The 25,868-nt window shown below is 46.0% G+C and overlaps 1 protein-coding gene across 2 annotated transcripts in view; it reads left to right on the plus strand.

The window, feature by feature from the left end:
* Positions 1-4,511: 4,511 nt before the first annotated feature.
* Positions 4,512-25,868, plus strand: part of SUN1 (Sad1 and UNC84 domain containing 1) — a 422,747-nt gene continuing 401,390 nt past the window's right edge. Inside the window, exon 1 of one of the 2 annotated variants that reach the window (XM_078664915.1) lies at positions 4,512-4,649. The gene's annotated coding sequence lies outside the window, so the exon portion shown is untranslated. The remainder of the gene's footprint in view (positions 4,650-25,868) is intronic. The other variant, XM_078664910.1, reaches the window with a different exon arrangement.

Genomic DNA, 25,868 nt, shown 5'->3' on the forward strand with positions numbered 1-25,868 from the left:
GGCATTGTCATTTACAATCCCAATAGCTTAATCTCTCGCAAATGCCACACCCACACAGAGCCCCCCACACATACACAGAGCCCCCCACACACACACCCACAGAGCCCCCCCCCACACACACCCACAGAGCCCCCCCACACACACACACAGAGCCCCCCCCCACACACACAGAGCCCCCCCCCCACACACACACAGAGCCCCCTAGGGCCATGTGCCGAGGAAGTGTTGCAAAACCCTCTTCCTCGAGGCAGGCTGGGTACCGTTTTAATCTGCAAGCTGTCGAATATTCATTCCAGTCCGGCAAGTTATGTTTTCCGCCCATGATGCAACAACACGTTTGGGACCCTGACCTCTTTCACAATGTTTCCCTTTCGCTTGAGGGCTTCTGAACAGGGACCAGTAAAGCATGGTGCAGCATAGCTGTATTTCACTTGAAGACCTCCGTCTGTTCTCCATAACAGCCACTTGTAATATTAGCCTTCCGTGGAGTAGAGGAAGCTTGAACATCCAATCCAGCAACGTTTGTATGAACCCCCCTCACTGGACCTCAACATGCTTACCAGAGACATTGCCTGTGGTTCAAACTGTCTTTTTAAAACGTATTTAGCGGATGCATATTACTAATAAAAGTGCGTGTTTTTTACTTTTAATTGTTGAACACTGTGACGGCCACCCAACGCTTGCACTCTGCTAGCTTCATGATGGCGTACACACAGTTGCACTTGAAGTGGCTGGGTGACCGTCGGTCATGAAGGTGGGTTGGGAAGAGAATAAAGCCAGTATGTAAGTAAACGTGCCCTAGCAATCACAGCCGACAATATTCCTCTGAATATTTTGTTTCCCCTTAGACAGACCTGCTTTTGAAGAGAAACTTTTTACATTTTTGTTTCTGGGGATTCCTAGAGACCTTCGACCTGCTGATCTGTACTTCGACTTGCAGATCTGAACTTCGACCTGCTGATCTGTCTCGTGAGTTAAAAGCACTCGGGGCAGTAGTCCAGCCCTGTGAATACCAAAGCGTCCCAAGCGACTGCGCTAGCAGTTGTTTAGCCTCAGAGAAGACACGTGTTGTCTGGTAGGCGGAGGCAAAGTAAATGCCACTGTAAATTACGGGGTATAAGCGTCTGCCTCTGTATTTTGCACACTTGCCCCCTTTCCATTATCGGCTTAGGAAAGCTGGACTCTCGATGGACTGGTTTGTGACGTTCTGGTGGGCTCTCCAAATGCAGGGTGGGGCCTCTAGTTACAGAAAGGTCGCCACTCCTTCTTTTACGGATTACTGTGGCCAGTTGTGATGATAAAACGCTTGCCACCGGGTCGCAGCTGCTACACAGAGCTGGCCCCCACCATTACAACGGTATCGACGATTTATTGAGGGGATTTCAAAAACTCACAGGTGTCGCTGTGCAGAAGGCAATCAGGTTTCATTATTCAACTGAAAGGCACATATATTTTCGATCTGGAAGCCGAGCCAGCAATGTCCCAATTTGGACCGGTACCTTTAAGCCTGCACAGACCTCTGTGGCGCACACCTTGTGCTCTGAGCTGTGTCTTAACAGCTTCCAATATCCGATTGCACATTTTCAGTGAATTCTGTTTGAGGCATTATAACCTGTTATCTTCATCTACCGTTTAATACCGCAATTCCGTTTCTAAGCACTGTAAATTACCAGTGTGTATCCCCTAATACAATGTAGCATGATTTATCCATTCGGAAGCATGAGAAACCGATTTGGCTTTGCCGGATTTCAAACTCATGACGTCAGAATTGAGCAACTACTCCCCTGCCTTTTTAATTATATTGAAAAGTACCACCGGCACTGCCTGTATACGTGCATTGCCAGGCGTTGCTTTAATGAGGCGGGTGTTTGATGTTGAAAAGGTTGTGAAAATAAAGCTCGAGAAGACCCCTCACCTCCCCCTACCCCCCTCAGATTCATGGCTGCGCCCAGCGTGCAGGGGCGTGGCTACAATGGGTGCAGCAGGCGCAGTGGCACCGGTGCTCACAGCCCTGATGTGTCCATAGATTCCTGATAATTCCTGTAGTTTACCACCCCAACAGCAGTCGACGGGGGCGGGGGCCGTCCTCGTTGCTTGCATCAGGGCCCCTGGCATCCTTGCTTCAGTACTGCTAGCCTGGCCGCCACACATCTCTCGGCATAGGCCTGGCTTAGAGAAGTCGGCTGCCCATTGCCCAGCACCCCCTACCCATCATTCTGCTGCCAATCAGGATTGTCGCTGCTCATCCACCGCTAAAGCATGTTCGATGCCGGAGCAGGAACAGCACAGGAAGCCTGGAGCGAGGCAACACCACAGCACCTCCTCCTCTCAGCCACAAAAGAGCAAACAGAGCGCAGGTGCTCGTGGGACGGCGGCCTGCTCCCAGGGCTTAGTCAGCAAGCGCTATGCACTTGTAAAGTCATAGCCTGGGACTAATCCGGCATGTGCACTGGCCCGCATTGTGTGATCTTGTGCCAATGCCGCGATCTCCGCTCTCGGATGCAGTAGCACATATAAATATGCAAAAAAGTTTAAAAGGAAAACAGTGGTCTTCATTGCAAGGTTTAGCGCCTTCTGTGTGCTTTGCAGGAGGAGCGCTTGAACTGCTTTACGGAGCTCTGTAGTTTTCTTTTTAATTATGCTTAGCCCAGCTGGGGCAGTAAGAGGCTTCACTTACAATATGTGGAGTTGGGTGCCTGAAAGCACGGGTCACTTTCAACATGTGGCCTCTGAACTCACAGGGCAGCAAAGACAGGACCTGTCATTGGCCTTTCAAATCCGTACACTGACAGAAAATGAAGCTTCTCTCATGGTCTAAACCATTCACTGACAGCAAGAGAGAGGCCTCTGTCTGACCGTAGAACCATGCGCACTGACAGCAAGAAACGGGCCTTTCACTGACTGCAGAAATATGTGCGCTGACCGGAAGAGAGGGCCTCTCACTGGCTGTAGACGTATGTGCACTGACTGCAAGAGAGAGGCATCTGCCTGACCGTAGAAACGTGTGCACTGATAGCAAGAAACAGGTCTCTCACGGACACGGACTATAGACATATGTGCACTGAGAGCAAGAAACAGGCCTCTGACTGACTGTAGACTTATATGCACTGATAGCAAGGAACGGGCCTCTCACTGACTGTGCTGTGATTGGCTGACGTCACGGGGGTGTCCCGGGCCGGCAGCCAATCACAGCGCGGCCCGGGAATGACGTCACGGGGGTGTCCCGGGCCGGCAGCCAATCGCAGCGCGGCCCGGGACAAAGGGGCGGGGCTTAAAAAAAGCACCAGAAACGCCCCCGAATCGCGTTTTCAGGAGAAAGCGCGATTGACAGCCTCTGCCTCCCAATGGCTAGCCTCCATTTATGGAGCTAGCCAATGATAGGCAGAGGCGGGTCATCACCCCACATAGAAATCAAGAGGTTTTGCTAGCGCATGCGTACTTCGTACGCATCGCTAAGGCAAAACCTAAAAACAAGTAATATTTTTATTGTTTAAAAAGTCATCTAAAATAAGTGAGGCTCTTCTTAAAATCATACAGATGGCAGAAGTGAAAAAGCTCAAAATGTCATCATTTCCATTAAATTATTAAGCAGAGAATGAAAAATGTATTTTTTTAATATAAAGTATGTCATTTTGCTTAAAAAAACTAACTTAAATAAAGTTTCTAAACGGTATATGTTTGAGAAGTTGCAAAAAAAGGACTACATTTTTTTCTACGGTCTTCAACTCCACAGAAAAATTGGGCATTTGAATTAGCGGTGGTGCTGTGGTAGCATCCTCAGTCTTACAGTACAATGATAAATGGATCTTTGTTTACATTTGGCAACTTAACGACAGTTATCTATCCAGTTTGAATATGCCAAAAAAATCGAAAGTCGTCATAAGTAACAAATTGTTCGCCCCCGAGTACTCAAATGTTGTGTGTGATACAGTCTATTCCACCTTTTTAACCAAAACACCTTGCCATAAGCCCAATGTTAAAGTACAAGTACAAATCCCAAAATGCAATATTATGTTGGCCAAAAGACAATAAAAAAAATGGGGGACTTACAGTTGGGGGGCGTGGGCAGTGGGTCCCATTATCCTGTGTTGAAGCGAAGTCAGATATTTTTCCTTATAAAACTTTGAGTGCACCACATACATCGTAGTTTTTTTTTTTTTTTTGCAGATCAAACTAAGGCTGGCTGAATGCGTCTCTCGTGGCGTACAGCCATTTGACAACTGCCAATATTGTTACTTTAAAACAAAAAACACGAAGTGGGGAAACATAAGTATCAACCATTATCTCACAAATATTTTCCTTCTAAAAGCCTAATAGCGGTCCCACATTCCTACTTCCTACCTTTACCATCGTGTCTGCGGTCTCAGGGTAACAGTAACAGCAGATGCACTACGCAGCCAATAACAACACACCCATAAGCGCGAGCCCAGTGACCTGTCCAATTAAAATGGCTTTGGTAATTGGTGGTGTACGTAAGCCAATCATAGCGTTTTTCGCTGTGCGTGCGCGGGGACGCGACCAATCTGACCGCACCTAATAGTTCGTGCACGGGTTCGCGCAGCGAGACGTAGCTGAGCAAGGAAACAGTGGCGGAGGAAGTGGAGAGAAGGCCCTGACTTCCTGTGCGACTTCCTCTTTCTACTGGGCAGGTCAGATAAATTGTTGTGGAAGATGGTAAAAGTGGTTGGAGGTCCCGTGGGCTTTCTTTCATGGTTTTTTCCTGAACCAGGAGCGGAACGACATGAATAGGGAGGAGGTTGTGTTTTGTCGGGCCTGTCGGGAAATATTTTTTGGGGGAGTTGGGAAAAGGAAGGTTAATTAGTGGAATAATAGTGGCAAGTGCCTGGATATCTATTTTTGGGTGTTGGGAAAAAGATGGTTAATTAGTGGAAAAACAGGGGCAAGGCTTTATTTACCCAATTGAGGCGGAGGGGGCTGTCTTGTGTATTGAAGAAAGAAAAGTGCGAGACCATGGTCTATTTTGTGGGATTCGTCTTGGGGAGGATGCAGCATGAATGTGAAGTGGGTCAAGTGAAGGAGGAATGATGGAACAGGATCAGTTGTGTACCTCTCTCAATGGGGCTCTGTCCTCTGGATTGGGGAAAAAAGAAGGTGGGAAAGTGAGGTCTGAAGCGAGCTGATCTTTTTGTTCTGGAGAGTCTGTACCCTTTGGGATGTCGCACGAGATATGTAAGATAAATGCGGGAGGTCAGTTATCGAACTGAGAAGCTTACTGGTGTGCACTCAGGGAGTTAAAGAGTGTGGGGGTGATCTTGTACTGGCTGTCTTGAAAGGGCTCAAGGCTATTCTTGTGGCATATCCTACGGTTGAGGGAAATAAGAGAAAATGTGAGTCGAAACAAGTTTGAGGGTAACTGATAGACCTGTCTTGCCCGACGGTGGGGTGGGATGTCTTGCTTTGGGTAAATTGATGTAAGAAGGCAAGAAGACTGCTGGGTGGTAAGGTTCATGTTGGCAAGGGAGTGTTTTGTCTCAGAAACTAAACCAGTATTGACACAACTTCAGTAAACAAACAAGCTTTTGCAATGCAATAGGTCTCGTATTTTCGAGTGTTTGAGCAATTGGCAGTGCAATAACTTAGACTCTCGCAAATGCAAGACCTATTGCATTGCAAATTATTAGCGCCCATGTGGGGCTTTCACATTCATGGAGGCCGCGCCCCTTTCTTTAGCCAAACAGTATCTAAAGAAAGGGACGGGGCTAACATTAAAGTGAAACCACGACATGGAGCGCTTTGACAAAAAAAAGCACCTGCTTGTCATGTTGACAAACAGATTTTTTTTCTTTGTGAAACTGCCCATGCCGTGCTTTCACTTTAATCGCGGCTGCACACTTTTCTTTAGGTGCGGCATGTCTAAAGAAAGGGGCACGGCCTCCAGAAATGTGAAATCTCCGAATGGGTGGTAGTAAACAAAAAATAAGTAAGCGCGGCCGCTGTACTTAAAGCAGACTGCAAAAATACAATAAATAAATAAACACGCCTGCTATAGTTAAAGCAGATTGACATTAGTAAATAAAATATAAGCGGGCGGCGTGCTGCGTCATAGTGAGTTGTATAGGGGCAAATCATTAAACAAAATAGTGCTCACAGCCAAGAGAAAGTAGAGCATGTAATAAGACAAGTATAAGGTCCAGTCACTATGGAATGTAACAAACGCAGACAAAGCGGTACCAAGGAGGGACTAACAAGCCTAATAATGACTTGGAAGCCAGCATTTATGAAGGTCAATGACACAAGCCAAATAAAAATGTGTAGAGAATGGGCGGGGCTTCAAAGAGATACTCCCAATACTGCATGTCTCGCAACAGCGCATGCGCTGCCCAGGCATGACCTAAAAAGGGAGCGAAGATCCGTCTCCCTGCCTCTTTTGGTACACATGTGCAACACGCCTATGTGCACTTACAAAATAACACAGGTGCTTTTGTTTTCATTTTATTTACTGATTCGAGTTGAATATGTAAATTTAAAAAAAATGTTTCCATTGTTTTGTTTGGGGTGAGGGAAGCAATACGGTGGGGAAGCAATACGGTGGAGAAGCAACATGGGGTGTGTGAGCATAATTGCGTGTTGGAAGCAAAACGGGTGAGAAAGAAAAACATGGAATACAGGAGTAGACAAGCATTGGCATAGCCAATAGGTCTCACATTTGGGACCTTATAAGTATTTAGTTGTGCGGCACAATATCCTTGGTGCAATATCAACCGTTACATGGATAAACACTTATAAGGTCCCAAAGGTGACACCTATTGGCTATGCCAATGCTTGTTGTTAGTGCGACCCTCTGCGGCGTTCCTAGCGGTGGTAAATCGCTGAAAAACAATAACCTTCCCATGCAAATCTTTAGGCAATAACATTGTAAAGCAGCAGTACTCTCACCCCCTACCCCAAAGCAAGGAGAATAAATGGGCATTTTAGATGATCTGGCTCCCATATCTTTATACATTTCAGTCTGAACAGCAGTTGGAAAATGGCGCCCACTCCACAAAAAAAAAACCTGACAGTTTAAGAAAAGGAAGAGGCGATAAACACATAGTGACAAAGGACTTACTCTAATGAAGAAGAGCTGGCACAAAGGTTCCATTTCGTTTCAGACTGATAACGCCAGTAGAGTACAGGTCACACCAGGTTACTTGCTAACGAACTCATGGGCCTATCATCCTACTTTTCACACAAAGTCTGACCCAACTACGATACATGGAAGCTGCACGTCAGTTTACCAAGCTGGATACTCTTAAATTAAACAATAGCACACATGGCTACATGATTCAGGAAAATGAGCAGGTAGGCCTCGTCTATTGGTGTACTCTGCTCCAACATTAGTCGCATGTGAGTAGCAGAAAAGTGTCCCACGGAGTTTACCCGCTTTTCACAGACTCCAGAAAATCTGCATTAGTTGGGTCTGCATAGGATTTCAAATCTCCGTCTTCTAAACTGAACCCGTTTCTCCACAATTTAAGCAAAACTTGAGCCTATTGGGGGAAAAAAACAAATAGGATGTAAAAGCATTGAAAGAAATGCATTCATATGTTGTAAAAAAAAAAGTATTGTGAATCATCTTTCTATTCGGTTGAATTGTTCTTTTTTTTTTATTTATTTTTGTCCTCATTTGCCATAACCTCTTTCCATAAAGAAAAGCCAACCACCGTGCGCGTCCTACCTTGAGAGACAAACAGAACATTTATGTCCTCACTTACCCAGACACGATTCGATTAATGGCAGGAGACCAAATCATAGAAATGGAACAGAGGGAGGGAAGGGTATGTACGCCCCTTATTACTCCATCAAAGTATTTCAACCTGAAGGACCTATTGTTGTGTTCGAAGGGGGCAGCATCCCGAGGTCCATGGAGTGTAGTAGGCATAATCATAAGGACCCGGGGGGGGGCGGGGGGGGAAACAAAACCCGGGACTCCTATCTCCAATGAACCAACAATTCCCAAAAAGACAGATTTCGTTTACTACAGGATCTGGCCAAGTCAACCTTCGAGGTTTCATATAACGACGTTAACCAGCCTGCATGCGATGGTGCAGTAGAATCCACCCAAAATGTACAAATTTATCATCTTGCCAAAATAATTGCGTAAAAGAGGAGAGTCTTTGCTTGGCAGGTAACTCTTTCATCTAAACCAAAAATTATTAATGAGAGAGTGATGGTCAATGTTGTATTTAGGATAGACTCCAGGGTGCCCATTACTTCTTCCCAAAAGAGCGTAATGGCAGGGCAGTCCTTAAACATATGTATATCTGATGCTGCCACTAGATTACTTTGTTACACTTCTTTCCTTGGAGGAATATAGAGAGCCTTAGGGGGAGAGATAAGCGCGGTGTAAGGTAAACAAATGATTGCGCCTGAGCCAAGCTGGTTTAACTACTCTATAAAGAAAGGTGAAAGATCTCATCCATAAATCCTCGCACTGCAGGCCCAATTAATTTTCCCAAAGCTCATCTGGGAGAGTAAACTCCCCATCCGCCTCCTCCAGTATATTCCAATACCAGGTCGCCACCTCTTTACCTCCTTCTCGCCTTTCTACCAGCTGTTGTTCAAAATTGCTATGTTTCCCTAATTTGACACCCCTCCTACCTATAGCTCTGGCCCAACTATCCAACTGTATAAATTTAAATCTGGATGAAGCCGGGCCTACCCTATCCCGCAACACTTCCCATTCTTGTAACCTCCCTCCGGCCAGTAACTCTCCCCATCTAGTAATCCCTGCCTCCTTTAGGGGTGTTGCAAGACTGTCCTGCAAACATAGTGGCTGCCCTGGGGAATCCCACAGAGGGGCGAAATTGGCGAAGTAAGAAAGCCCTACTTTCTTTCTAATCTGCACCCAAGATGTTACAGCTGACTGTAGGGTCTTTAATCTCACTTTCTTGAAATATTTCTGATCCCCAAACTTAAAGAGAAATCCATCAGGTGGAAGGTCCGCTCCCGCTAGCATGGCCCTAAACATTACCCCCATGGATGAGCTTGATGGTGTTTTCAGGAGCATCCTGGAGTAGGTCAGCTGAAATGCCCAAGCATAGTACAACAGGTCTAGTGATGCCAACCCTCCCTTTTCCCTCCTCCTTCTCAACTTCTTCCAGGCCAGCCTAGATGTTATATAGTTCCATTCAAAAGAGTTAATCTCACGCTGGCATTTGTCCAGTTTTTTTAGGATCAAAAGCCAAGGGAATGGTATTAAAAATAAAAAGTAAACTTTGGGAGAATGGACATTTTAACTAAGTTCGTTCTCCCGAGTATAGAGAGTGGGAGAAAGGCCCAGGACTTTAAAAGTTTACGACCTTCGTTGGAGACAAGATCTAAGTTGGTCTGTACAATATTTCCTATTTCTTGAGTGATCCGTATTCCCAAATATCTCATAGAGGTGGCCACCTTTTACTGTGAGTTGGGGATATTCCAGGCCATAATCTCTGTTTTACTAGCGTTGATATCATAACCCGAGATCCGCCCAAACTCCTCCGCCCTCTTAATTACCGTGGGGAAAACTCAATCCAGATCAGACGTGTAGATAAGAATGTCGTCTGCATAAAGGGCTACCCGCTTCTCCCACCCCCCAAATACAAAAGAGGGAATGTCCTCTTCTTCTCTTAATACTTGAGCAAACCTCTCAATGTACAAATTGAAAAAGAGGGGGGAGAGGGGGCAGCCATGCCTGGTACCTCTAGGGATTTTAAAGGGGTCTGTTAGGGCACCATTAAGCAATAATCTGGCCCGTGGGGACCTGTACAAAAGATCAATTACCCGACAGAAGACCTCCCCAAACCCAAACTTTTTCATCACTGCCGCCAGATAGGGCCAATTGACCCTATCAAAAGTTTTGGTGGCGTCTAACATAAGAGTGGCCAGTGGGAGAGAAAAGGTAGAAGCGATGTCAATTGCGCCCACCAGATCACGGGTGTGGTCTGCCAGCTGACGCCCCTTTATAAACCCTTTTTGGTCCAGGTGGATTATTGAACTAATTACGCCCCCCAATCTAGTTGCCATAATAGATGTAAACATTTTATAGTCATTATTTAGGAGAGAAATTGGTCGATAAGAGCCACACTCCGACGGGTCTTTGCCTGGCTGGGGGATCAGCACAATCGTGGCTTCATTCCATGAGTCTGGGGGAGCCTCCCCCTCAAAAGAATACTATTAAATAGGGCCGTCATTGATGGAACTATGACTGAACTTAACACCCGATAAAGTTCTCCTGGTAACCCATCAGGGCCAGCCGCTTTCCCCTGCTTTAGGTGATCAATTGCTTTCCCCACCTCCTCCTCTGATATCTCCCTCTCCAGATGGCCACTCTGTGCTACTTGAAGTGTTGGTAAGGAAACATTATCTAGCCAATTCTCCCTATTCTCTGGGTCGTTCATGACCTCCTTAAATATCTCCTGAACATTTTTTTGAAACGCAGTCCCTATCTCCCTATCCTAGGTCCTAGTAACAACTTCGCCTTCTAGTCTAATCTCCTCCTTAATATGTTTTTTTGCTTTGTCCGATTTGATTTTCCAGGCCAGGACCTTCCCCGCGGCTTCCCCAAATTCAAAGTGGGAGATTTTACTCGCCTCCCACCTCTTGGCCAACCTTTCCTGTAATATTATTCCCAGCTGATTTCTCAGCTCGGCCCGCTTTTCCAGTTGTTCTATTGAAGCCATAACGGAACCAAGCTTTTGATCTTGTTGAAACAGCTCTTGTTCAAGATTTTGGATAGACTCCCGATATACTCTCCGTCTATGCGAGGCTCTGTTGATTATACAGCCTCTCAGATAAGCCTTCAGCGCATCCCAAACCGTTGCAATTGCTGCAGATTCCAAGTTCGAATCCAGAAAAAACCTCGACTCCGCTAACAAGAAACTTTTTTCCTCCTCCTCTAGTAAGAATTGTGCGGTCAAAAGACCAGGAGGAGGCTATTATCTGTTTACCAATCTTAAGGCCAAAAACAATTGCAGAGTGATCAGACAGATGTGAAGGGAGATATTCCAACTCCATCAGTGATTCTTTTAAGCTGTAACTGAAAAAGGCATAGTCGATTCGCGACTTGTGCTTATATTTAAAATTATGAAAGGAGACCCCCAATCTGTTTCCTGACCTTTCCCTCCATACATCCGCAAGACCCAGCTGTTCCAATGTAAGTACCAGGGTTTGCCTGGATTTTGATCATGTATGGGCTCTTGACTTAGATGACTTATCAAGTTTAGGATTAAGAACGATATTAAAGTCCCCAACCCAAATAACGGGATCCTGGGACACTATCAGATGGTTCTGGATTGCTTTCAGGTAAGAGGGGTCATCTTGATTTGGGCCGTAGTAGCCCACAATCGTATAGGGCACGTCATTGAATGAGGTTTTTGAGATAAGCCATCTCCCACTATGATCCTCTTTATAGTCCAGGACTTGAGCTTTAGCCTGTTTTTTGAAGATTATAAGAATCCCTCCTATATTTGCATTTTGGTCAGTGAGGATAACATATCCACCCATTTCTGCATCCGCAACATATCACAGACCTCTGCTTTAAGTAGATGTGTCTCCTGGATGACAATGACCTGCGCGGGAGAGTCTCTTAGATATTGTAGAATTTTATGCCTTCTACTCCTCCCTCGCAGGCCATTTACATTCCAGGATAAAAACTGTAACTGGATCATCCCACTTTCCCCTTTTCAACCATCCCCAGCCCCCAGCCTCGAAGACCCTGTCTTTTTTTAAGAGAGAACTGATACATATTGTCCGTCTGATGATAAAAGCTAATAGGACACATCAAACGGCTATTCTTTACGAGGCCTGACTCGTGAGGAGTTTTATTGTTTTTCCCAGCACCCCCCGTGTCCCCCTCCCCCCCTCCCCCCCTGGAAAACCCATCCTTACTTACACTAGCCAGATGTATAGCCAGGTTTACGTCCTCCCACCATCCCACTCCCTCCCACCCTGCTTTGCTGCATATTTTGTGCTCTGTGCGAGTGCCAGCTAGCCACCCCCAACTAATAGAGGGAGCTCACCTGTCTTCTCTCACCCCCTGCTACCAATAATGCAAAAAATAATATACTAATTGTGCCAACTATAGAGGGATTGCCCCCTTTTTTCCCCTAACTTTGTTTTTTTTTACATTTTATTTATCATTCCCTTCACCCGGTTTCCTTCCCCCCCCCCCCTGTTTCCAACCTTCTACCTTTTCCCCTTGAGGAGTAATATCTCCTTCTTGGAAACCTTGGGGACATGACTATAAGTCGACTGGGGTGCTGGAGTTTTAAAAATCTTACCTCTATACCCACCCCCTGGCGTTTAACTTATATACACTTCGAATAACTTTGAGGTTCTAGTCCCCCCCCCCCCCCCAGTGACCAATCCCCCATTTTTCCCAGTAATTCGTCGGCCTCGAGGGGGGATCGGATGTTGTACATTTTGTTATTGTACATCACCCGCAGAAAGGCGGGGACCCTCATCTGCACCGTAGCCCCAGCTGCTCTGAACTTTTCCATTCTCTGACCCAGCTCCCACTGTCGGTCTTACGTGGATTTCAAGAGGTCTGATGTAACTTCAAAAGAGAAGTCAGTGGCCTTGAGTGTTTTAGCCTTCAGTGCGAGATTCAGGAATTTCTCCTTCAAGGTGTACGTCTGGAAATTGACCAGTATCTTCCTCGGTTTAGTTCTATCGGGGTTAAGGCGGAAAGGATCTCTGTGAATCCGCTGAATATCTCTATCTAATAGATCGACTACTTCGTCCAGTTTTAAGGAGTCTTTCAGTAGGGCCACCACAAATGCTTTTATGTCATCTCCCTCTTTCCCTTCAGGGACCTTCAAAAGCCGAAGATTATTCCTCCGTGAGAAGTTTTCCAAAGACTCAACCCTTTCCTTCATAGCCTTCCCTTCCCTCCGTAGGATTTGAATCTTGGTCTCAGCCACCTCCAGATTCGCTTTTAGTGACCCAACTTCTCCCTCCAAGTTCTCCGTTCGCTCAAACAGTCCATCCACCTTTTTTTCAAGGATTTCACAAGCTGCTCTAATGTCATTCTGATTTGCTTTCGAGACTGCGAAGTCGCTCCTAATCTCCTCCCTCATAGCTGATATCGTAGTCAGAAGGGTCTCGAGAGAACTAGTGGCCCTCATAGGGCCCCCCGCTCGCCCCACACACCCCCCGGCCCCTCCTACACCGTCCACACCTTTGTCTGACCTTGCCAGGGGATTAATGACCACCTTGTACTGAGCAGAGTTTGGGGCGTTTATGGGAAGAGAGAAAAAAAGAAGAGAGGAAGGTGAGGGAGAGAGCGCAGGGGACACGGAGACAGCCGGTAGAGGGAGCGTACAAGCTGGGTCAGCCATGTTTAGGTTTGGGTTTAATTTAGAACTATTACAATCAACCCTATTTACCGGGTTTACCTGATTTATTTCCAAAACCTGAGGCAGCACTTTAAAGAAGGAACGGAGGGAGGGGGTAAGGGAGTAATACGAACTGCACTACTTTGCACGAGCTTATTCTTACCCCTCTTCTTTTTTACAGACTCTTTACCTCCTTGAGCCCCCCCCCCCCCGACTCTCACTCCGGCCCAGAATGTATCCAACGTCCGAGCCCACCTCAGTCACAACTTCTGCCGCAAATTCAGCCCTCACCACCTGATCCACCTCGCCTTTCCCCCGCTCCCCACCGGAGCTCTTACAGTCGAAACCACCTCTCGTACCCTGCCCTCACCCCGTCCCTTTACCTTTAGCTTGCGGTCTCCTGGGAGCGCGTTGACTCAGTTTAGGGGTTGCCCCACCCTCCAAAACCTCTGTGGAAATCCCCACCTTATCTCCACCATTCACTGTTGCTGTTTCGTGGCGGCCCGCCAAATCCCCTTTTTTGGCCGCAATTTCTGAAAAGTCGCCAAAACCCACTTCAGAGGCAGTCTTTCCCCCTCCTCTCCCCGTCAATCCTCTGAGGAGGAGCCCGCGAGCTACCGCCCTGCGTCCTCGCCTCAGCTCCACGGCTGCTTGTTTCCACCTAGGGAGGAAGGCAGGGGGGTGGGGTCTCAGGACCGGGTCCAGGCACATCGGCTTCAACTTCCAACCGGAGTCGTCACAGCTGCTGCCGGGTCGGTTCGGATTGTCGGGTCGGTTCGGATTGTCGGGTCGGGTCAGGTCCGGTTGGGTTGGAGGGAGGGAAAAACATACGCTGATTGCCTCACGGGGGGGGGAAGAGCTTCCCCTTCTTCAACTGTTAAGCCTCGATCACGGAAATGTGCCGGCTGACCAAAAAAGCAAAGCAAGCGCAGCAGAGTAGGAGCGGTCAGGGAGGACGCGCGTACCGCACTAGCCTGCGGCCGCCATGTTTTTCGTCTATTCGGTTGAATTGTTGACAGTTCGATTTGTAAAAGTGACTGCAGGTGATGGGCAAAATAGGTTCATTTTTTTTTCTCATGAGATGGACTTAATTGTTATCATCGAACTTTGTTTTCTCCTACACCTCAAGTCTCTGTCCACCTAACCCTCTTTTAAAGAATGTTTATTTCACCAACACTTCGATACATTAACTGTGTGGTGGCTATTTTATAAATAAGCAGAGGGTGCCCCCCTTCAAATTTAGCACTCACCAGTTATACAATTTCTTTAGGTATATTCACGATATTTGAGAGTAATATCTAATTGCGTGTATACAAACTAAACTTCCATTCGTTGAGTTTTCTGCACCATAAACTAATGTTATCATTGAATTATGAAGTAAAGTTATCGGGTTGCCGACGACTTCCATCCTTTCTCGCCATGGGCTCGGGGTTTAGAACAAGGCACGATGCCGGGGGAGGGAAATCTCTGGTATGTGTTGAGGGGGTGGCGAGCTGGCTATCGAACATTCCTCAGCGCGTGAATCACTCTGGCATTCAGCGCTGAAAGACAAGCGAAGCCTCGTGGCTGCGAAAGTTAAAGTTGTGCATGTACAGCGTTTCCTTTACGGGAGCCAGCAGCGCAGGCCCGATAATTGCTAACAGATGGCGCTGCTGCTGGCTCCCGCAAGGGAATCGCCATACATGCACGAGTACTGATGGGAAACTGTGCAAAACATGCACAAGTTTCAAGTAAAGTGCTGAGCGATTCCAAGAGGTCTCTCTAAGCAGTGCTTACGCACTGCGTAGCGAGACTTAAAAAACAGTGGTGGCAGATAGAGGAGGGTGGAGCTGTTGGGCAAGAAGCACGTGGGTGAGAACGCAGCATGGGGGAATTGCCCACATAGTGCGCAATCAGGCAAGAGTGAGTACAGTGTCAGTATGTGGGGCTCAGCGGCTGTGCTTAAGAAGCCTAGATAAACTATTATAAACAGTACAGGTACATGCTTCTCTTAAATGGTCCTGTACCGATTGCAGGAGCTCAGGGAGTGCTGAACAGGCCTCTCTGAAAACATGGAAGGATGATAGGAAGTCTGTCAGTGCAGCGGAAAGGGGGCATTGTCTTGGTCTCTGGGTGGCAGTAGTGACTAGGTCCTATGGTATGGGCCTCTCCTGCCTGGGTTCAGATGAGGAATGGGTATCACTTTCGAGGTTCGCTGGCTGTGTCTCCAAATAACCCTGGAGACTTCCTGCGCTGGCAGATTAGTATAGGAAGCCCATTGGGTGAGAATGCAATATTTCTGTTGTCAACTGTATAGTAATGCAAGCTATTCACAATTGTCTGGTCTGTATTAAACATATACCGGTTGAAGCAAAAAATGACTGCTTGTAAGGAGATGTAATCTGGTACTTCATATCAGAACACTTATGTGTTCTCATTACAGTAATTCAACCTTAACATAGTTCAGTATTTGTTTATACTAGTTCAATTAACTTGTTAGAAAGAATAATGCTCAGGGTTTTGCCAGAAACTAATTTATTTATTTTCCTAAAAAAAATTCAAAAGTAGAATTTTGTGGTGTTGAGTGCTGGCTTCCCCTCTTGACAATGTGATTATTGACCACTAACTTGCTCACCGTATGCCACTGGTGCACTGAATGCTCCTGAGCACCTTCTTCCACAATTCTTTGCCACTGCCTCTCCTTTCACTGACATACTATGTGCTCTACATCGTCTTGGCTCTCAAAGTTAAAAAGGATCCCATACTTCCGTTATATGCCTGTGTTGACAAGTGAAGGACCTGGAAGAGCTTAAGTGTAAGAATGTCCTTGTGTAGCACGAGAAGCAAACTGATTTCAAACCTGTTCCTCATTTTCCCTATTTGATCCAGAAAATGTGCGCGCCTCAAGGCGACTGTTTGCATTCCTTGCCACACAAGAAAATTCTTACAGTTCATGCTCAGCAGGTCTTTCACTTGCCAAAACATGCATATAATATAAGTATGTATTAATTTTTCACGGTTTCTGAGAGCTAAGCTGACTAAGAGCACATGATGTGTCCGTTGTTGCTCGAATATGAATTTTCCTTGAAAAAACAAGACACGAGGCATTTTGCAAAACAGAAATAATTCGTTCAATTAAACATTTCGGCTGGGAGCACTGTTAAACAAGCTGGTCTGAGGACTGTCTCAAAGTACAGTGAATCTGAACAGGGTTTTATGCATTGCTTTGAGTATCATAAAGTACTTCTTTAGATCCTTAATAGGTAAAAGAATGCAGTACTTGTCTGTGGAGTCTTAAATAGTGCCCCTGATAACATGCAGGTGGGTCTCGACCTTGTGTGGACACAATGTGGGCCAATGGACAACATGTCTGGCATGAGGGTTGTGTGATCCTTCCGTGTACTGTGTGTGCTGTGTTCTGATTGGCTGTGTGTTCCTAACTTCATGTGGCATCTGACTTTATGGTGTTTTGGGAATGCTCGCACCCTCTGGCCATGTGTGCTTTATTGGGGACAATCTACCTGGACATGAGTTTCCTGCTCGCGCATTTGTCTGCCGGCTACGTGCCACCACCCATGACCTGTCAATCAGTAACATTAAGCCTAGGTCGCGGAGCCTGTCTGACCATGTACTTCTTAGTGAGGGTTGACCGAGAGTTCATCATGGGTGTAGTTGATAATAGTAACGCAATTTCGTTCTTATGTGCAAATGTATCATTATAAACACTGGTATCAATTTAATCCATATTGACATTTCCCCACTCTAGTTGAATTTTCATCTACATTATCTAACCCATACTTCATGACAGTCACATTATTGGGGACTTGTTATTCATTTATGACTATTACTGTGCCCTTAGTTACTTGCTTCTACCCAATTTGAGGACTTCCTTTTTCCAGCCGGAAACCCCCAATTGCAGGAAGCCACACAAAACAATAAAATATGAAAAGTGAAACAGTGACTTGCACCATCTCGTCAGCCACCTGGGGAGCCAAGAGAACCTATTCAGGTACCACTGCTGCTCAAGTGCACCTCCCTCTTCATGCTTGTCTCTTTGTAAATGGTGCAATGCTTGGATGGCAAGAGTCAGAGTCCCTTTATCCAGGTCATTGCCTGAAATAAACGTGCAGTAGGACGCATCGATCTTGGCACACATCGCTCTCTCCGTTACGGTCATTAAGTCCAACATATATTGATCGATGTTGCATCACTATGAGGGAGATGGCTATCAGTTCTTCCTTGATCGCATTAAGGCTCAGCTCAGTGCTGTTCATCATCCTGAGCATTTATAAACAGCGGGTGGTCGCCTATGTATGCAAAGTGAAGAAGGTTACTGATCCTTGTGTGTCAGAAAACAGTCTGAATTCTTCCCGAATGTCATTGTTCTGAACCCAGCGAAAATTTCCAGCAGTTCTTTTTTTTTTTTTTTTTTTTTTTTTTTTTTTTTCTCGAGCTTGATGCAACGGAGTTGTCGTCGTCTTTAGTGGGTGTTGGTGCTACTGTGACACCAGGATAGGGGGAGTGTATGGTGACGAGGGAGCAGAGAACACGCAAGAGTGTAGGCAGAGACGAGATGAGTGTAGGCAAATAAGCCGCATTGGCAGTATGTATTCATCAGCATGAAGGTGCCCCAGTGCATGTCGGAAATGTGCAGTTTGTGCCTCAGTTTTCATTTGTTCCCGGTGTAATGGTTCCCTTACCTCTGAAACACAAGGAATGCAGTGTAAGTTTTCATACAATTAGGGGTTGGCCCTTCCCTTCTAACCACATGTATCTATTCACCTCAGTATCCCAGATTTCCTGCATGGGGTACTTATGCTGTTTTACAACCCTCCCCTACTCATTTCCGTTTGCATGATCAAGGTAGATGGCCTACAGTGGATCTCCATGTCTGGCGTCCATTTGTTATTCAAGAAGACAACCCCAGATATGCTAAGGGCATCCCAAGACCACAAATGGAAGAGGGAGCAAATGTGTTCATGCATCGGTGTGATGGTTTTGCTACCTTCAAGAATCTGTTCTCTGGAAAGTCTTGGGGTCAAACATTATCCTCTCCTATGGTACCCTTCCTGCGCATCCTATCTCATTTGGAATGTTGATAGGCTTGATGAAAAGGTACAATGCTGTGGGATTTGTCTCTTATCTGGTCAGAATCACTACTACTCTCTTGGGTTGTATTTTGGCCCGTAATCCTACATAGTTTAGGTGGGGAAGGCATTTTGCTTTTACAAGGGCTATCTCTTGGGACAAGCAAAGCCTGTCTGGGCCAACTGCATGTGGTATCAGAGAACAGACGTAACATGACCTGGTTGATGTCTTGGAGTCCACGGTGGTCATGTGCTGATACCATGTGTTGTGTAACAGGGTGCTGTGTAGTGCGTGTGGAATGCTACAGCTTTGTTCAGTGTAATTATAAGTGATGTGTGAAAGGTCCCCATGCAAGCGCAGTGATAGCTTCCGGGTGAACTCATTAGAATAGGCAGTTCTTTGGTGATAAACGGATGCAACAACACCCACAGTAAACGGAACAAGGTACATGGAAGTACAACAATACATAACTTATTGAACATAGCAGGTTATTGGATGAATCCAGGGGAGATGTCTGTAATCCTTTGGTAGTTGGGAGTGTCTTTAGTTTAACAAAGTTTGAGGGGGGGAAAAGTTCACAAAACAATTCGTAGTTCTCAGTTCTCACAGTGTAGATCTTGGCGGGGCTGATGTGGCAGCTAAAAAGGTGGTGCAGTTGGATATCTGTTTGTCGACCAGTTGAATAAGCGCTGCATCCATCGATTAAGAAAACAGTGCATTATTGCATGTGTCGTTGTCAATCATTTTCTTTGAAGTTCGTGTCCTTTTCTTAAGGGTGTGCTCTCCACACACAAATCAAGCAAAGTTTGTGAGGCACCGTAAGGTGGCACCAGTCGCGGTATCTATTTTTGGTGAGTTTCGTTAAAGACGGGTTCATTTTTATGGGTTGTTTGACCTCTTACGGGGTGATCTTCGTGAGCATGTGGATGTTCTCAGTTAACTAGCGCTCTGTGGTTGACGCCAGTCCTTAAATATCCTATCCAACCTAGTGAGTGCTTGGGGGTTGCTTATCTGTGCGGTCAGAGTCTTTTGACCTTCTTGTGTGTGGGGCGATGTACAAAGGAGAGGGCGAGCCCCAACTGAATGCTGTTGGAGATCATAATGTGCCCTGAGGTCACTTGTTTATCACTCTAGTCCCGGCATGCAACGTGACCCTTTTGGGCTAGTTATGGGTTCTTTTTGTTGGTCTATTGGGCACCTCACTAGATCTCACATGATCTATTGTCTTATTATTTCTTTTTATTTCTTTATTGTTTTGCTTATACAATGACAATTTGCGTAATGATCGATGCCAATAAATGACATACATTTGGTTACATCTCAACAACAAACTTAACAATTAACTCGCAGGACAGCAAGTCATACAAGAAGAAATAAAATCAGTGAATCTGATTAGCATTACCAGTGTATTTGCCTATAAAGTTACTTTACACTTTTACCATTCAACTACCTCAACAGAAGCATTATTTGTATGTCATATAATTCAGGACCACTATGCGCAATGGTGCGGGTCTAAACACTTGACAATACCCTTTCAGGGCTGGAACTGTCAACTTCTCCTGTTTGTTTCATTCGTATCCATTCCAAAATCGGACCTCATGTGTCTGTTGGCCTGGAGGCGGTGGGCATAGGTTCCCAGTATAACAAGCTGGGTTTAGCAGTAGGTGATATCCTGCAACCAGGTCTTGGTCGACGGCATGTTAGGCTTCCCCCAATGCATTGCCACTCTTCTCGTTGCCAGGAGAAGGAGCATGGCATGCAGTGTCTGTGTACCCACCAGGATCTCCTTCTCGTATCCCAGTAAGCCTATCAATGGTATAGGGTCAGTTGGAGTCCCCAGGGCTTCCCCAATTATGCGAAAACGTCAACCCAGTATCTTTTTTTGTACTCCAAGCTAGGTAGTAGGAATGTTGCTGTCTCTGCCTTGCATCTCCAGTAGCTAGAATCAGGTCTAAGTCTCATGCGGTGCAGTTCGACAGGAGTTCTATAAAATCTATGCAGGAATTTAAAATGTATGAGTTTTAACTTCTAGTTCGTAGAGTGCACCCGTAATTGGGCGCAGCAGAACTTCCACTGCTCTTCCGAGATTGGAGGGTTGGTTTCGGTGTTCCAATCCATTAATGCTTTGGGGATAAGCACCGGGCCGTGTTTTGCATGATACTATACAATCGTGTAATGAGTCTACTTGGTGATGGGCCGGACAGCATATGTTCAAGTGAGTGTAATGTGGGTGGGGGCCTGGGGAAAGTAGTATGTACCTGCCAACATGCCCTTTTACACAATGATATAAGAGCATCTCTGATAAGGTGGGCGTAACCCCCTCAAGCTCTGCTGGAGATGGGAGAAAGTTGTTCTCAGGATATTGATCAGCAAATGTGTTTTATTCCTAGCCACGTAGCTTGCATCACACTCCCCTTGTCTTTCATTGGGGGGGACATGCGGATTCTGCGCCACTGGTATAGAAGGCGCATATATGACCTCTAGTTTGGCTCTGTTTCTCAGGTCCTCCTGGCCTCACCGTTATGTCCAAAGTTCAAAATAAGCTTTATTCGATATTTACATTGAATATCATAAAAGCATTCATAATATTGATTAAAAAGAAAATCATTTACAATTATAACACATAATTATCATAAAGAAGCAAGATGTAAGATTTAAAAAGTGACTTTTCCATAAAAATAAATTTTAGGAAGGACACAATATTTTAAAAAACAAGCTGATGTACAATAGGATCATTAGGCGATTGCCGAATCAAATTGTGCCTACCAACGAATTTCTAAATTTAAGTAATAATTTAAAAAAATATTCCATTTTGCGTATGACATCCTTGTCCTCTAACTCTTGCAAGCGTTCCATCGCATCTCTGCAAGACCTTGTCCCCATCTTTTCAGCAAGGGTCTCAATAAAGATTTCCTAGGGGTGGTATAATAAGTACAAAATAATATGGAGTGAATGTTTGATTGGGCAGAAGTATGATCACAGGGGCATAGGCTCAAATTTCGCGACCAATCGTTGCATATCGGAAAAGTTATTAAGCGAAAAAAAGAGCCCAACCTGAATCTTGTAAGCAACATCCTTGTGAAACAGGAATAGTCAGTGGAAAGATATTGTTGTAACCCCTTATTCACGGTGATCCTTTGATAGGCCTGAATTGATTTATTTGATTTCTGAGTCGCCCACCTTTTGGCTTCTAGGTAGTCCAATAGGGTCTTTCTCAGTTCTTTCCTTGAGATGTTCTCCAGTGTCGTTGGATCGGTATAATACTCAGGCCGATCTATATCTTGGAACATCTTTTTAACGTATGATAACCATTTCATATGTTTTGCCCCCTCCAAATTAAGAATATCCATTATTATATCTCGATTTAGAGCAGTCTCGGTGGTGGTCCAGATTTTATGCCATAGAAGTGGTGGCTCAACTTTAATTAGATCGATGATAAATGATAAGCCTAGCTCTATGTGGATCATATAGACTGATGTTGCTTTTGATGTCGCTAACAGGTATCTTAGGAAATTGTTTTCTGCCACTTGGATTGATGAGATGTCGTTTTCAATACCCCAGAGGCCGGCCCCATAGATCACTGTAGAAACACACTTGGCTTTATATATCCTAATAAGTTGTTTTACTGGCCTCCCTCCTATTTTACTTGCAAAGTCACGTATACCTCCAATTGCTCTAACAAAGGCAAGTTTCCTAGCTTTGACAGCGGGCTGCCATAGTACCTTCCTATTTATACTTCTACCAAGGTACGTGAAATTGTCAACTGTCTCCAGTTTCTGATCCTTGATAAATATAGGACATGGAATTTTCTTTCTCCACCGTTATGTCTCTACTGTGTCCGTCTCATTGCCCGGCCATTTATATGGTTGGCATAGTGCCATCTTCACCGTGACATGAGGCTTAAATGGTACAGGATGAACCCAGTAATGGAGAAATTGAGCTTGGGCACAGTATGCATGCAATGGAAGGTCCGTTGCTCCCAGCCCTCCCTGTGCCAAAGGAAGTATTAAGAGCACCCATGAGACACAAACCTGTTTCCCAGCCCAGATCAGAGATTTTAACAAGGACTGCATTGTTTTGAGAAAGCCTGTGTACGTGGAAATGGGATGTTTATGATATAAAAAAAATGCAGGCAAAATCCTAATTTTACCTATTGCGATCTGACCTGCTAGAGACAGGCAGCCTAGTACAATCCCTATCTTACCCGCCAGCTATGCCACTGCCTTCCCATAGTTCATGTTTCACAGTTCTTGAATATCGCTGCTCAGCCATATTCCCAAATAGCACACAGGGCCATCTGCCCATTTCAAAGGGTACTTCAGTTGGTCTTATTATTATTATTATTATTATTATTTTAATGAAAGAGGAGGTGGTCAGTAAGCTGTTACGTGGCCCTGTGTCATTTTGCAGTGTTTGAGGCTGGGCTTACTGTTTTTTCTAGATTTTGTATGTAAGGCCTTGTGTATTGGATTATTGCTAGGCCTAATATGAGGGGAGTGCGTTTTAGTCTTGCTTGGATCTGTGATGGACTTTGTGGACCCCTTCTTCCAGGCGCCCACTCTCATTTGTATCTTGTCTTTTCCAGGGCATGTTCCTGAAAATGGTTAGGGACATCTAAGCTGTGCCACTCTTTTGTTGTTTTGAAGGGACATGACCTGGTGAACAGACTTTAAACATTTGGATGACTTGAGGGAAAGGAAGAGAAAAATTGCTGCATGAAGAGTTTGGGGTTTTAGGCCAAGAATTCATCAGAATTCGCCTAATGGTGATTGACTGGGATAGCTGGTTGTACTGTTAAGTCCCCCCTTGTGACTGACGCGGTGCCATGCGGCACTTCGCAACCTGTCTGATGATGTGTGAGTGCTGCCGAGGTTGTGAGGTCTTCACTATCCCAAGCGTACGAAAAACCTGAATCCTGACACTTTGTTTTGGAACTGAAAGGGGGCTGGAGGCTTCTAGCTTTTGGGGGGCACTGTTGGAACCACATGCCACGAAGGAATTTTGGTCCTGGGCTGGGTGCCTGATTACAGGGACTTGGTAATTAGAACCTGTTCCAATTGACTTGTGAGTGCAGGGATCTGGGCTCCTGCTTTTAAGGACTGTACTGGACCTGCCCTCCTCATCAGACTGCACTTCCCCCTGGGGTGTGGTCAGCCAGCCCGGTCTGGGGAATCCGCAGCAGAGTGTGACCTAGGCTCCCGCAGGCATCATGAATGGCGGACCTTAGTGAGGATACCCGATCGACAAAGCAGATACAGCAAGCAGCCCTGAATTCCTGAACGAAGTTAAAGGCCTGAATTTCCTAATGTCGTCTCATTGGTCCTTCTTTCATATTTTCTTACAGTGAATTTTGAGTTGCGCTGGAAATGGATGCTTCGCATTGGAGGTTTTGACTTACGGCACATTTGGGTTCTGCGTTTGTGCATTGCCTCCCCAGACAGTTACCCCTCCCTGCTGTGGCCCCTGTCCCTTTTGAGCTGGGTTTTCTGTCAGTTGTTGCTGCTACCACACATTCGGCCAACTACTTGATCCTTGTTGCAGTGATTCAATGACACCCTGTGGCTGAGTGTAAGGTGCATTCAGGTTCCCCTGGGCGTGGTTTTGTGGATAGAGATTCTGCTGGGACTGGCCTAGGCCTAACTACCTCTGGTCATGATATGGTTTTGGCCGGCATCAGTCGGCTATGTGGCCCATTCTGTGACAATAGTAACATTCTCTAAGGTCTGTCTGCTGCCAGCCTCCCTGACTTCTGCTGTTATAGCTCAATCAATCAATCAGGTGACTTGTAAAGTGTGACTACTCATCCGTAAGGGTCTCAAGGAGCTGCTGGGGGGGCTGGTGGGAGAGGGCGGGGTTGCTGATCCGCCAAAAGCATTGTCGTTCAGTCTGAGAGCCAGGTCTTGAGGTCCTTCCTGAATTGAAGCGGTGACAGTGATTGCCTGAGATGGAGAGGCAGGGTGTTTAAGGTCTTTGCTGCGAGGTAGGAGAACGACCTTCCTCCAGCTTCGGGTCTTGTGGATACGTAGGATGGTGGCCAAGGCCAGATTGGTGGAGCAGTGGTCACTGGTGGATGCGTGGAATGAGAGGCGGTGGGTAAGGTACGCAGGTTCCGCATTGTGTAGGGTTTTGTGTGTGAGGAGCAAAGTTGAAACCCTCTGGGGTTTTGAGGTAGTCCCCTTCAAGAATGGTGCCATTTATATGCTTGCGGCCCGCTCGAGGGCGTTCTTTTTAAATTTGTGTTGGACGAACTTAAGTGTCTCTCTGGGTTGGCTCCTGTTTCTCCCTATCCTTCTTGTAATAGTGTAATATGTGAGCCTGCATCTCCTGCCAGAATTTAGTGTCTAACCCCACTACGCTGTCCAAACCGCTCTGTATCTCGGTGGGCAGCCCCTTTTTGAGCATATTTAAAAAAAAAAAAAAGGCGTAACAGTCCATGTCTATCCTGGCTTTTGTCTCCATTGTTCCCTTATTCTATCCAGAAAATCAGTCATGGTCTCTCCAGGTTTCATAGCTTTCGCCGTTAACCCTCCTACATCTGGGCAGTCAGGGAACATTACCCTCCTGGTCGTCCATATTTGGTGATGGCACAAATTGAATGCGGCCCGTCATGCTCGGTGTTTGTCAGCAGGACTGTTCGGATGCAGGCTCAGGCAATCACTGCGCTAGTCTGATATCCGATGAGGCTACTTAGCAAATTTTGGACATCGCCTATTGTTACGTTTACTTCCATGGTGTTCTTTTCAAAACATGAGATCCATTTCCCTACTCCATTCAGCAAAGGTTGCAATTTGGTCCTTAGCCCTTCTTTATCCATCTGAGGCTATGGCACATAGATGGTCCCTGATGTGCCCTTCTGTAGTAGCTGGTACATTTTGGCTTTGGGTGGCTCCACTGGCTTTTCCATAGTGTTCCCATCGTCTTAGGCAACCCTGCATGTAGGAGAAGTTCCACTCGGGATCTCCCCTGTCCGTGACAGAAGCTGTGTCACGCAACTGCTATGTCCTAAATTTCAAAGGATCCTTCCTCCAGCCAGGGTCTATCGTTCTGGTCCTTTCCCTTGATCCAGTGGGCTAGCATGTGGGAACATGGCCGTGTAAAGGTGTCTCCTTCCTCTCGGGCCACTATCTTCCTTGGGGTCAGTGTGTCTGTCCTGTGCGTTTGGAAGAGAAGCAAACATCTTTGTCGTTGCTCCTCTTGTATGCATGCAGAGGTACCATCTCACTTCTCCTGCGACTTAGTTGAGTTTGCACCATGCTACCCTGGTCTCCTATTTCCTGTTCAGGCCCTCTCCTACGTTGATGATCTGGTAAATCTCAGATCCCAGCCGAAAGCCTCTCCTCTAGTTTGGCTTTGGACTCTTCCCCGAATGGTGCTCTGTACCTACCCCCGCCTTCCTCAGGTAGCTGGCGTGCTGCTCTGTGTTCTTGCTGCACCTACATGGATATATCTTTCTCTTTCTCTTTCTCTTTCTCTTTCTCTTTCTCT

This window comes from Lissotriton helveticus, chromosome 10 (genome assembly GCF_964261635.1).
Source record: "Lissotriton helveticus chromosome 10, aLisHel1.1, whole genome shotgun sequence".
Classification (NCBI taxonomy): domain Eukaryota; kingdom Metazoa; phylum Chordata; class Amphibia; order Caudata; family Salamandridae; genus Lissotriton; species Lissotriton helveticus.